This window comes from Dermacentor albipictus, chromosome 5, assembly GCF_038994185.2.
Source record: "Dermacentor albipictus isolate Rhodes 1998 colony chromosome 5, USDA_Dalb.pri_finalv2, whole genome shotgun sequence".
Classification (NCBI taxonomy): domain Eukaryota; kingdom Metazoa; phylum Arthropoda; class Arachnida; order Ixodida; family Ixodidae; genus Dermacentor; species Dermacentor albipictus.
In genome coordinates, this window is record NC_091825.1 from 55,486,077 (window position 1) to 55,500,000 (window position 13,924).

Here is a 13,924-nt window from a genome sequence, read left to right on the forward strand (position 1 = left end):
ACTGGCTGACAGGAGAGTTTTGACAGCAGAAAGTGTAGGCATGTGCCATGCTACACTTGTTGCACCTGCTTTCACTAAAGGGAAAAGGCGACTGTGCAATAGTGACATCGAGCGGACAATGTAGATAGCGAATGTGAGGATACATGTTGAGTGGGCAATAGGCATGGTAAGAAACAAACACACTATTCTGAAGGGCAGCTTGCCCGTTGAAGTTCTAAAGTGTGAGAAGCACGGCAGGTCTCAGACTGACAAGATTGCATGTGTTTGTTGTCCACTCACCAATCTCTGCTATATCTGTCGTGCCATTCGACTAAAGAGATGTGAACTATGGAAGTTTGTCGTGCAAGCCGAGGGGAAGGCCACTGTGAATGTTTGTGGGTAAAGGCCTAAGGATTCTTAAAACAAAAGAGAAAGGGCACTGCGGGAACAGCAGACACACCTTACTTAGTACAAGCGCACTAACTGAAGTAGAACATGATGGAGCGAAAAAATATGGTACTACATAATTGGATAACAAATACTATTGGGCTCAAGATGACGTGCAACGCATGTGCGCGTGCCCGCAACGCTTCCAGGATGCGTGGTGGTGTCAGGAAGCAGCGCGTTGGGAAACAAAAGGAAAAAGTGTCTTCCATTGTGACAATCAGCTGCATCCCCTGGACCCTCCAAGTGCTTTATGTTCCTTTGGGATGATATTGTGCGTAAATGTGTTGCGGCCGTGAGCGTGCACATTGCAAATCACGTTCATCGTGACCATACATGTGGTTGATTGTGCCAACGCCGAGATGCGGTGTTTACTATTGTTCACTGTAACATTGGTGCACTGTGCAGCTTGGAGCTCGGGGCATCAGCAGTTGTCATGCCTGTCGTAAGGAGTGTGCGGGGCAGCGGCCAGTGAGCTGGGGGTAGGTTGCGGCTGTCCCAAGTTGCCGTGTCATTGCAGCTCAGCAAATGCTACGGAGAAGATCAACGCATAGAGTCATGCGCTGACAAACACTATTGTGTTTGCTATGTTCGAATACTTAGACGCTTGTGCACTAAGGATACATAAGTTTCCTGACCTTCAGAAAGACTTGGAAAGATAGGGTGCATACACACCGCTGACGAGTGACATCATCATACCATATTGCAGGGTCCCAGGTCTCCGACAAGCCCACAGCACCGAACTGCTTGTCGGAAACGAATGTACAGGGTCATCCACAGTGACGTAGAAACAGAGAAACAGGGGGGGGGGGGGGGGGGCCGTGGGCTCCGGGTGCAAGGGGCCAGTGAGGGACGGGGGGGGGGGTGTCATATACGTCTGAAGACACCCCTCTTTCCGCCGGCTACAGCCAGCGGGGGGGGGGGGGTTGACAGAAGACCTAAGGGCCCCGGCTGCCACGTGACCTAGCTACGCCACTGGTCATCCACCTCTAGTTTGAACACCTATTCCATCAAATGTTGGATACTGGCGAACTAATGAGCTTGTACATACAACGCAGAGAGTGGTCATGATTGTTGCGCTTCTCTGTGGGTTCAGTTAAGTACACATAACTCTCGTGTGACGCTCTGCAGAGTTGTGATTTCATCACACACTCCAGTGTTTAAACAAAGAGTGGGCGACCCTGTACATTGGAGTAGATTGTAATAGATACTGCATCCCAGTTTTGAGGTGAAAAACCACACATACTTGTTACTCAGCTATGTACTCTCATTTCATGTCTCACTCCATGTAGCATCACGGCCTCTCCTTGCTTTGTTTGTACTTGGCAACGGATGTCTGCGGTTTCATCAGTGTTATTTTTTTTCCTTATTGTTAGTAATAAAGCCCTTCCCCTTATGTATTAATGGTTACATCTGCCGACTTGAGCGACAAACCTGCACATCGAGGCTCGTTCAGCTTTTCCAAACGCCCACTGTAAGGAAGAAGAAGTGCGCCGTGCCGAGTTCCGCAGCCGGATCGCCAGCGCTACTGAAGTGGCTCGGGCTAGACGCTGTTCCTGGTTTTTGTTCCGGCTAAGCCTACGCTGTTGCGTCTTCTTGTCCACGTCCTTCGTGTCGTCCACAGCCGTGTCGGACTTCTTTACCATAATTGGTGGAGGTTTGCTGGGTCTCCTGCAATCCTGGAATTGCGCAGCCGGACTCTCCCTGCCATCATGACCGCCGAAAGCGCCACGAGCTTACCACCACCTGCTCCCCAGTCAACCGTATGCCCCGGCACGTTCCGCCAGCGGGACCCTATCTTTAGCGGCACTGACGACCATGACGTTGATGACTGGCTCTCATCATACGAACGCGTCAGTCGGAACAACAAATGGGATGACATCACGAAATTGATCACCGTCCCTTTCTACCTCACCGGAATTGCCCACTTGTGGTTTCGGAACCACGAAAGCGAAGTTCCAAGCTGGACGGTGTTCAAGACAAAGTTTAGCGAGGTCTTCGGCCGCCCTGCTGTGCAGAAGCTTCGTGCCCAACAGCGTCTGCAGTCGCGCTCTCAGCAGCCTGGTGAGAACTTTACCAGCTACATCGAAGATGTCATCGATCTCTGTAAACGCGTCGATGCATCCATGACTGAGGGCAATAAAATCAAGCATATCATGAAGGGTATCGACGAGGACGCGTTTCAGATGCTCATTTCAAAGAGCCCATCTACTGTTGCCCAAGTTATTGAACTGTGCCAAAGCTATGACGAGCTCCGCCGTCAACGCCTCCTCACTCGCCCTCCTGTTCCCCATCAGGAATCGTTGTCCGGCTTCACCTCTCCTTTTCCAGATGCCACCCTCCTTTCGCAAATCAAGGCTTTCTTCCGGGAAGAAGTTGCTCGCCAGCTCTCCCTGATCTCCAACCCACCAGAGTCAAGTTCGTCTCTTAGCCCAACGCTACGACACGTTATAGAAGAACAAGTGTCCGAGGTCCTTCCTCTGGAACGGGCGCCTCAACTCACCGCCCCATTGACTTACGCCGACGCCGTCGCACGACCACGACCACGACCACCGACCTTCCAGGCTTCGCCTCCGATGCCTAGCCCTGTTTTTACGCCCACGCCGCCACGACCTCCAGCCCATCGAGTGATTAATCCCTGGCGCACACCGGACAATCGGCCCATCTGCTATTCGTGTGGTATTCCCGGGCACGTCGCACGCCTGTGCCGCCGCCGTCCACTTCACCCACGTGATGACCCACGCACAGCCGCGTACGACCATCCGTCGTCTTACGCTCCAGACCGCGATTTACCCCTTTCCCGCCCAAGCCTTCGCCCAGTTTCCGACCTCCGTTCTCCTTCTCCTCGTCGTCGCTCGCTCTCCCCGATGCGTCGACGTCCCTCTACCGCTGACACGGAAAACTAAGTGGCGCAGTTCCCGAGGCAAGAACTGCGTCATCGTCACAACGCTCAAGCCCTCTTCTTTCGCCGCCCAACGTTATTGATGTCGCTGTTGAAGGAGTCTCTGTGCTTGCCCTCATTGACACAGGTGACGCCATATCTGTAAGTGCCGAAAAACTATGCCGCTCAATACGAAAAGTCACGACGCCTTTCTGCGGTCCTTTACTCCGCACGGCCACAGCACAGCACGTCCAGCCGGTGGCTGCGTGCACCGCCAGACTTGAAATTCAAGGAGTGCTCTACACGGTCGAGTTCGTCGTTCTTCCCCACTGTTCTCACGATATTATTTTAGGTTGGGACTTTCTCTCCCGTCACCAAGCTGTTATTGATTGCTCCCGTGCGGAAGTCGCCTTCTCTTCGCTTGGCAATGCCATATCTGATGACGTTTCGCTTTCCTGCACCAAGTTGTCCCTCACTGACGACATCCATATACCTCCGCACGCATCCGTTCTGGCACCTGTATCCTGTTCCGTTGCCTCCGACTCTACCGTACTCTTCACGCCTTCCACTGCTTTCGTTCACCGCCACCTCTCACCACTCCCAACTGCGTTACTTAGCCTTCAAGCTGGTGCTACTCACCTTCCTATACACAACCACTTCCCATTCCCGATTGCGTTGCTTCGCGGTGAGTCTCTCGGCTCTGTGGAGCCTTACGACACCATTACCACGTCAGAACTTCCTGTTGAGTCGTCAGCGGTCAACACCCTCTACTGTAGTCCCGCACCTGCCACATCGCCTGAAGAAGTTGTCAGCCACGTCATCGACAACGCCTTAAGCCCTACGCAACGCCATGACCTTCTCCATCTCCTCGAGAAATTTCGCCCTGCTTTTGACAGCCATAGCACTTCTCTGGGCCGAACGACGACTGTATGTCACCGTATTGACACCGGTTCTCACTCACCGCTACGGCAGCAACCCTACCGCGTCTCGTCGACAGAACGACGCGTCATTGATGAGCAAGTACGTGACATGCTAAAGTGTGGTGTCATTGAACCGTCCGACAGCCCATGGGCATCGCCAGTTGTTTTAGTTAAAAAGAAGGATGGCTCGATCCGCTTTTGCGTGGATTACCGCCGCCTAAACAAAATAACCCGAAAGGATGTTTATCCATTGCCGCGGATCGACGACGCCCTCAACAGCTTACAAGGTGCAGAGTTCTTTTCCTCCCTCGATCTACGCTCTGGTTAGTGGCAGGTGCCTATGGCTGCAGAAGATAAGCCTAAAACTGCTTTCATCACACCAGATGGCTTATATCTATTTCGTGTGATGCCATTCGGGCTTTGCAACGCGCCCGCGACTTTTGAGCGGATGATGGACACTATTCTTCGAGGGCTCAAATGGAACACGTGCTTGTGTTACTTGGATGATGTAGTAGTGTTCGCACCAGATTTTCCTACTCACCTTCATCGCTTGGAGCAGGTTTTACGCTGTCTCAGTGACGCTGGCCTCCAACTAAATCTGAAAAAAATGTCACTTTGGGGCACGCAAGCTGACAATTCTCGGACATGTCGTGTCGAAGGACGGCGTTCTCCCTGATGCCGCTAAGCTCCGTGCTGTTGAAGAATTCCCGAAGCCGACGTCTCTAAAAGACTTGCGCAGTTTCATTGGCGTCTGCTCGTACTTCCGCCGCTTTATTCGAAATTTCGCTTCGATTATGGCACCTCTGACAGAGCTTCTTCGGGGAGACCCCAATCTTTCCGCGTGGTCCCCGACTTGCGATGATGCCTTCGCGACGCTACGTCGCCTGCTCACAACACCACCGATACTGCGCCATTTCGATCCAACTGCTCCCACGGAAATCCATACGGATGCTAGCGGTGTTGGTCTTGGCGCTGTGCTCGCCCAGCGAAAGCCCGGCTGCCCAGAATATGTTGTTGCTTACGCAAGCCGTACTCTGACGAAAGCTGAAGCGAACTGTTCCGTCACGGAAAAAGAATGTCTCGCGATCATCTGGGCCATCACAAAATTTCGCCCATACCTGTACGGCCGGTCCTTCGATGTCGTCACCGATCACCACGCACTTTGCTGGTTGTCGTCTCTCAAGGATCCATGCGGCCGCCTAGCCCGGTGGGCACTGAGGCTCCAAGAGTACGATATCCGGGTTGTCTACCGCTCAGGCAAGAAGCACGCCGATGCCGATGCTCTTTCGCGCTCGCCTCTCCACGCCGACATTGTCAGTGTGTCTGTCCTAGACGACCCACTTCTCCCATTCGCTTCTGTCGACATGGCTTTGGAGCAGCGCAAGGACTCCTGGATTTCGTCTTTGATAGATTACATCTCTAATTCACCTGCACGCCCACCATCCCGAGCGTTACGCCGACAAGCTTCGCACTTCACCATCCGCGACGGAATTTTCTATCGCGGTAACTACAGTTCCGACGGCCGCAAATGGCTGCTTGTAATACCTCGGCAGCTCCGCACTGATGTATGCGCCGCTTTCCACGCCGACCCTCAGTGCGCACACGCTGGTCTCTTCAAGACCTACACCAGACTACGTCATAGGTTTTATTGGCGTGGTATGTACACATTTGTGCACAAGTACATTCGCTCTTGCACAGAATGTCAACGCCGCAAGCCTGATCTTTGCCGCCCTTCTGGACCAATGCAACCTTTGCCATGCCCTTCGCGGCCCTTTGACCGGGTTGGGATAGACCTCTACGGGCCTCTGCCATACACAGCTGCTGGCAATCGCTGGGTCATTGTAGCTGTAGACCACCTCACGAGGTATGCAGAAACGGCCGCTCTACCAACCGCGACGGATCGTGACGTTGCTTCCTTCCTGCTTCACCGCTTCGTCCTACGTCACGGCGCTCCCTGCGAACTCTTGAGTGACCGAGGTCGCGTCTTTCTCGCCGACGTCATTCAAGAACTTCTCGCTGAATGCCGCATCATTCATCGCTGTACCAGTGCATATCACCCGCAAACAAACGGATTGACAGAGCGCTTTAACCGAACTCTTGGCGACATGCTTTCAATGTATGTCGCCTCCAACCACACCAACTGGGACCTCATCCTTCCCTATGTCACGTACGCCTACAACACGGCACCCCAGTCAACGACGGGCTTTTCTCCCTTCTTTCTTCTATATGGCCGCGAACCATCCTTTCCCATCGATACTATTCTCCCTTACCGTCCCGACTTATCAGAGGATACACCGGCTTCCGAAGCCGCCCGGTATGCAGAAGAATGTCGGCAACTAGCTCGCTCCCTTACAACGCATGAACAAGCGCTACAGAAATTTCGTCATGACGACGGGCGCCCCCACCACCAGTTTTCGCCTGACGCTCTTGTTTGGTTGTGGGCGCCTCCTACTTCGACACAAGGTGTCTCCTCCAAGTTCGTATCCCGATACCATGGACCTTACCGGGTTCTACGCCAAACTTCTCCTGTGAACTACGCTATCGAACCTCTGACGTCCCCTACGGACCTGCGCCGCCGAGGCCGCGCAATTGTGCACGTAGATCGGCTCAAGCCGTATTACGAGCCCTTCGTCCTCACCACGCCTTAGGCCTCCTGTGCGGCTCCGTCTTCAGCGAGGGGGGAAGTTGTAAGTAAGAAGAAGTGCGCCGTGCCGAGTTCCGCAGCCGGATCGCCAGCGCTACTGAAGTGGGGCTCGGGCTAGACGCTGTTCCTGGTTTTTGTTCCGGCTAAGCCTACGCTGTTGCGTCTTCTTGTCCACGTCCTTCGTGTCGTCCACAGCCGTGTCGGACTTCTTTACCATACCACCTTTAACATAAACTATCACCTATATTATCATATCATCTTATGCCCAATAGCCCTGCGCTAGCTGTGTCTACATTACCCCCTAACGCTTATTTATATCATTCACCTGCTGGACTTGCTGCTTCCCCCAGAAATGTTTGCCCCATTTTTTATAAACCATTCCACTTTTAAAATTACCGGTTATTTTGCCTTTGCATTGGCTGCCCTACCGATGCCCTTATATTTTACTCGATTTAAGCCGAGCATCAACTCGCATTTGTTCCCCGACTCTATTCTCTGTCTCATAATGTTACATGTCAATTTGCTTTCCAAAGCTTGTCGCACTACCCACATTTCCCACAACCTTGCTCTGGAGTATGCTATTTTAAAATTACATGCCATATCTTGAGACCAATGGTATCATTTCACCAATTCATGTGTGTTTCTGTTGAAGCAAAAAGAATGGCCAGCTTGATTTTCATGTGTTCTCCTTCTTCAATTTGCGGGAAAAAAAATGTGCATCAATTTTCATAAGTTTTCAAACTGTTCCGATCGCAAGTTTGCTTTATTTTGCTTCAAAACATGAATAAATACATTTGCAATCACAGCATGGCATAGTTTCCAATTATTTTTGGACAAAACACCTCTGTTGCGTCTAAAACCAGTGAAGTAAAAAAGTTTTTATGTGTTACATGCATGAAGCAGGTGTGCATGGGGACCCGAAGCATCTTAATGGACAAGACATTTTTTTTCAGAAATAAAGGCATCTGACACACAACTTAAGCTTCATACCACCGCACTACCGCTGAACAATTAGAATGTTAAGTAGAAGAGTTGAAGAAAGCTTGAAAATGAGAATTATGGGACCTAGTAAACCTGGCGGTGACGCAACTCTTGTGCTCAAAGCATTGCGCTGTTCACAGAACAACAGCAGTCGGCCCTGCAAAAGCTATGTTTGCCTGCGAAATGTCAGCACACTTGGACATGCTATACCTGAGATGGAGCCACTGCTGACAGAAGAAAACGTACACAAGAACAGCCAGGTGGATGTTACGGAAAGGTAATGATAAGATGGTTTCTTCCAGGGGCTATGTGGATGCCTGGAATCCTAATGAAGACAATGGATTGATGTGCATGGTTGGAACAGTACTCTAGAAAGATTGCGTTGTGCCTATTGGATCAAATGCAAAGCTGCGGTCTGTCAGCCAGCAAAGAAAAGCATTAGCAACTCTTGGGAAGGGGGATTCAACAAGGTGAGCAACCTGATTACTGTGGCTGTGTGTCTCTTTGGCACATGCTTCTCTTCCTGGTGTCACGCTACTCTCCCTGAAATAGGCCGCCGAAGTGAACGCTGTTCTGTCTTCGCTCAGCTCGCGTTTTGTGTAACTTCACTGATTAATCCAATAAATACATCACTGTAGCGAAAGGTATCAAGCAGCCCACGTGTCACAGCCAGCAAGTGAGCATACAAAGGGAGGAAACTAAGTGGCTCGTTTAGAAATATACACGAAGGAAACCTGCATTCAGCGAAAGCAAACACAGCAGCGTTTTTTTGTGTGTGTTTGTCGTGGTAATCACTTCGAAATAATCATGTAATCATTTATGAAATAAATATAAGCGATTAGAAAGTAAAAGAAAAAACAGCCATGCACCGCTGGTGGGATGGTTGTTTTTTCTTCTACTTTGTGCAGTAGCATGCTTCCACTCTGTTTCTTCCAGATTCGGTGACGGTGAGTGCGCGGACGATCCGAATGGCGCACCGGGAAATTTCTCGATGACATGGCTCCGGGCACAAGGCGGCGCTTTTTCCACCTTGCCGCAAAAGAAACAAATGTTATGCTGGCTGCTTACAGCCAACGAACAGTGCTCAGCAATGGAAACGCGAGACTAGGAGCGCGTGGCTGCCGTCATTCTTGCGTCACCGGTGGGCGCTGTGGACACAGAGCTGATGCATTTCTGCATCGCATGAAACCGAGGGTCTTTGTGATGCTTTGTGACTGCATTCGGCCCCTCGTCGATCCCCTACTGCTCACCCGCGGCGTAAAAAGCACCGGCCGCCATGCGGTCCAGGTGTTGCGTACCACTCTCACTGAACACACCATATACGTGAGCGATCGTCTCATGGCGTCTGATAAACCATTTGAAGGTTTATCAGCCATGCGTAGCACAGTTTCTTAGGAATAAAAGTGAAAGCTCACGCCCTGCTCCTTCGCGTAGGTAGCGCACTGCGGCACTGAGCCCTAAAGTGCCATGCCGCCGATAACTTTGAGCGCACTTACCCAGCTTGCGTAATCTGTAGGTGTTCGCGCACATGCAGGGAGCGCAAAAGAACGCTGTTCCAAGGGGAAAAAATTCAAAGGACGCTTAAGCTTCGTCTCTAAGAGTGGAACGCGATGGCATTCAAAGATCCCTGACTGCTTCTCACGCTTCCCGGCAAATGCAGCTTATGTAACCGTAATATTTAGCGCGAAACGTTAGCGGGGCACGCTATGCACGAAGGCGGGCTTTCTAATAGAAACGCGGCCCCTTGCACGGGCCGCGATGCAGCGAAGGCGAGCGCCATCTCGAATTGTTTAAAGGAAGCGGACGCGCCGCTTTGTCGACTCCGACATACTTACGCGCCGGCATGCGCAAATGGCGGAAGCCGTCTCCGGTCTATGCAGTGTATAGAAACGCTGGAAAAGAGGTTTGTTTGACTTTCCGCGTAACAGAATTATGTTTTCTCGTATATTCAAATTAAAATCCGAGAGCTATCATTCCTGTAGGTTGTGTGTAAGTTCTAGCTTACGATATTTCCACATATATTAGCTTCAGAAATTCAATTCAGTCAATTTCTTGTGTCACATCAAAGGTCTGGGTATGCGTGATACGAAAAGCTTTTTTCCCGGAGAGACGTCCAAAGCCCGACACCGACACTAGATATTTTGTGACATGGGCTCCTTAACGCTTTAGCGTTAATACTAGGCAATGGCGGTTAAAAAACGTGTTACAACCACCCGCGTCCCATCCCCGGAGTAAGGTGGGATCACGTGATCGAAAAGTGCACGTCAAAATGGCTGCAACGCCCGAATCTCCAGTGGTAGGCCTCGCGCCGGATACAGAAGTAATAGATGGCGTCCAAATTAACGGCCCAGCGATTGTTTCCTCTGAGTAACAGAAAAGGCTAAGCCTTCGCAGTCTGTATACGCCCGAAGTGAATGAGGAGCCACAAATACATCACAGCCACCGTGTTTTAGACATACCTATTCACCAACTCTGGTCGAACAAGGGATGTTGCGAGCTGTGCTGACAGGGTGAGCTTGTCAAAAAAGACATGTCCTTTCTCAGTGAGCGTGTTGGCGCGCACTATTTATTCCTGCAACAAATTCTGTCAAAGAAGCTTTACACATTATGCGGTTAGGACTCGCAGATATTATTATGACAGAAGTATCCGCGCAGGCTTATTAGTACAGATATCTTCTTGCGGTTCAGCTGAAAATTAGAGGGACGGTGTATCGTTCAGAACACGTCTTTGGATTGCGGTGTGAAATAGAAGACAATGTGCCACATTGTGACCAAAACGAGCATGTTTTAACGCGAAAGCGTTAAGGGCCCCGTGTCGCAGAAAATACGGCGTCGGTGTCCCGCATCCCGTGTCTGGCGCCCAGCGTCGGACGCAGCTTCGGCAAAAGCTTAGAACCACGCCTACCCAATCCCACAGGCCCTCCACGTAGCGCAAAAAAGTTACTTACCCAATTGAATTTCTCAAGGTAAATTACGCAGAAAAATCGTGAAGCACGACTTACAAGCTAAATACATGATACCGTCGGATTGTAGTTCTAATATACGAAAAAACACAATTCTGTCACGCGGAAACTCAAACACAAACCCCTTTCAACGCGATAGCGTTTTCCAGCTGCCGTTTGAGGTCTGTCTTAGTAGGAGCGGCGCGGCCCTCTTGGTGGACCATCAAAACAAGAACCACAAAGCTCGCCCTCGTGCACGGTGATCGCCGCCAGCGTTTCCCGGTAAACGTTGCGGTTACACAAGCTGAAATTGCCGGGAAGCGAGAGAAGTACTCAGCGATCATATAAAGCCATCGCGTTCCACTCTTAAAGGCGAAGCTTAAGTGTCTTCCAACTTTTTCTTCCATAAGAAGGAAATACATTTTTAATTTGGCTCTAAAAGCGACGCAAGAGTGACCTATGACGTCGCTTTAAGGTAGAACAGCGTGAACTAAACATTGTGCCATCATGTGACCTAACCTTATTTTGCTTAGACACATTGATGCATTGCTTATGAATGTATTTTATGCTCTTCTGCCAGTTTTTGTTTGAATCGGAGAGTATTTCGTTTCTAAATCGGCGCTGCCTTCGTGTAGATAAACAGAATGGTGCACCAATGGGTTCCAACATGTGCCCTATCGACATGTAGACGCGCAACAGTGAGGGCAGCGTTGCAGAAGAGGTAGGAGGGTCGCCGTTCTTTTCAGGATGACGAAAATGCGTTCTGCTTTTAAGACGTGTCGGCGTTGTCAGAACACCAGCGTCGGCATTCCGTGTCACAATGTAGCAGCTACACAGCCGCACAATAAGCCTTCGATTTCGTCAGCAGCGCCAACGGAAAGACACAGACTATACAGAATGCGCCTGTCGAAAACACCTGAGAACTATAGCTGACCAATAAAATGTATCAAATGACTTAAGCTAACGATTACGTGCTGAGGACGGCTATAATGATCACAATTTCAGTGCTTAGCTCAACGTAACTATTTCTGCAGAAACACAGTATGTGAGTCCAGCTTCTCACTTTTACCGGTATTGCACTGCCACCCCGTCCGTTAATCAATATTGCGAGCGTACAGTCGCAGCTATGAAAATGGCCACGCAGATAAAATAAAAATCGGGTTTAAAACTTCCTTCTCACTTTCCCAAGAAACTCCTGCACGAATGGTAGACTTGCTATTGCGCTATAGAAGAGTAGGTCATAGAAAAACAGCGGACAATTCCTCTAAACCATTTTTTTTAAGTTTTTCTCGAACCTAAACTAAGCGAAAGTTCCACCGAAACTTCCTAGCGCTTCATGGTAGTAACGACCGAGTTGACAAGTACGGCTGCAAAGTGCACTGCCAGAACTGCCTTCATCGACTTGCAGCAGCAGAGGGGCGACCATGAAGCGTTACGGCGTGAAGTTATTACTACCCTCCGCATGGTTTAAGGAACACTAAGGAGAATAATTATTTCAGATGTTCTTGCAAGTTCTCCTGCTGGGGACAATGACAAAAAAGCGGACCGCTCTTAGCGTAAGAGGCTTCACAAGCCCGAAAACAAAATATATTAAGTCATAAAACGTGGCTGGCCGTACCTCGTTTGAAGAACACGGCATGATGTCACAAATCTTGAAGGCGTCTGCATGAATCTAACCATTTCTTTACCGAAAAATCTAGACTGTTTTGTATTCCACAAGAGCCAGAGACTGATCTCAGTAAGTTTCGAGAATATTTCGCCATAAAGGCTCAAATTAAAAAAAAAAATCCTTTCATTTGCATGACAACACATGACGTAGCTTTGGAGCTTGGATTTAGGCGCGAAATTAAAAGAGAAATGAAAGTTTGACCTTCATTGTTTTCCAACAATGAACTGGGTACCACAAATTTACTCAAAGATTTTTAAGAATACTGTATCAGTTATTTCAATTTAGTGGTTCTCTTTGGTGTTCCATTAAAGAGCACTTTAAATAATAGAGCGCTTATCTGCAGTAAGGAGCTTATCTTGTAGCTTATCTTGTGTAATATTAACGACACCAGAGATGAATCGGTTCATGTAATCCAAGGGCAGATATGAGCTGTCTTTCGCTCTTTCGCTAGAAAAGTTTATTTATGCTCTTAAATAATTTTTCGTTCGAATATGTTCAGGGGTGAGGCTGAAGTATGGTATTTTCTAAATTATCATCGTTTATTACTGAGCCGTTTTGACTCCGCATGAGCCAGTTCAAACCTGTTCAAACCATTTTAATTGTTCTCCGGAACTGAACCTGAAGCGAACCACAAAAGATGCAGAAGCTAGAACTTGAACCCAAACTGAAACCGAAAGCTTTTCCGTTCAACTCCCTGCTTTTGTGTTCTACACATCTCTCCCGCTTGTCCACGCCCTGTGTCCTGGTGTTCGAAATTCCGAATGAAGCCTTCGAAATGCAAGGTTCACACTAGTACGGGCCTCTCCGCGAACTTCTCGGTATACGCACCATCGCCAGGACGGGGCTCGCAGTCGTTAAACCCGGCGTGAGCAGTGTAGAACAGCCACGTCACTAAAACAAGGACAGCAGTCATGGCCTCGCTTCGGCAGCACTGACGAAATGAGTGGCCGATCACTGCGGCAGATGGATGGTGGTTCCACGAAGAAAAAACGATGATATATAAACACGGAAGTTGTGCACGCGCTGCAAGTACGCCTGATTCAACAGCATGTACCGCGTGTCCCGGCGAACGTTCGACAAGATCTCGAAAGAAGCAAATAAAAAAGAAAACTCTGCGGAGACCTCTGAAACGCAGCAATGTAGATTTGAACGCCGCTAAGCGGTCCTTGGAGTTTATCGCTGTGAGTAATGTTTTCGAGTTTCGCTGAGGGGTACGGTATCGAGTTTTGTGATTAAATCAGTGGGGGGTCATTTTTAAATGCGTAGCATTTCTTCCTGAACAATTGCCGCTTTGACAGTGTATGTATGTCTGTGTGTGTGTATGTATGTCTGTGTGTGTGTATGTGTGTATGTCTGTGTGTGTGTATGTGTGTATGTCTCTGTGTGTGTATGTGTGTATGTCTCTGTGTGTGTATGTGTGTATGTCTCTGTGTATGTATGTGTGTATGTCTCTGTGTATGTATG

General features: G+C 49.5%; 1 protein-coding gene across 1 annotated transcript in view; it reads right to left on the reverse strand.

Moving 5' to 3' along the window:
* LOC135913249 (uncharacterized) overlaps positions 1-13,924 on the reverse strand; it is a 58,727-nt gene that overhangs the window by 37,426 nt on the left and 7,377 nt on the right. The gene's annotated exons all lie outside the window — the stretch shown is intronic.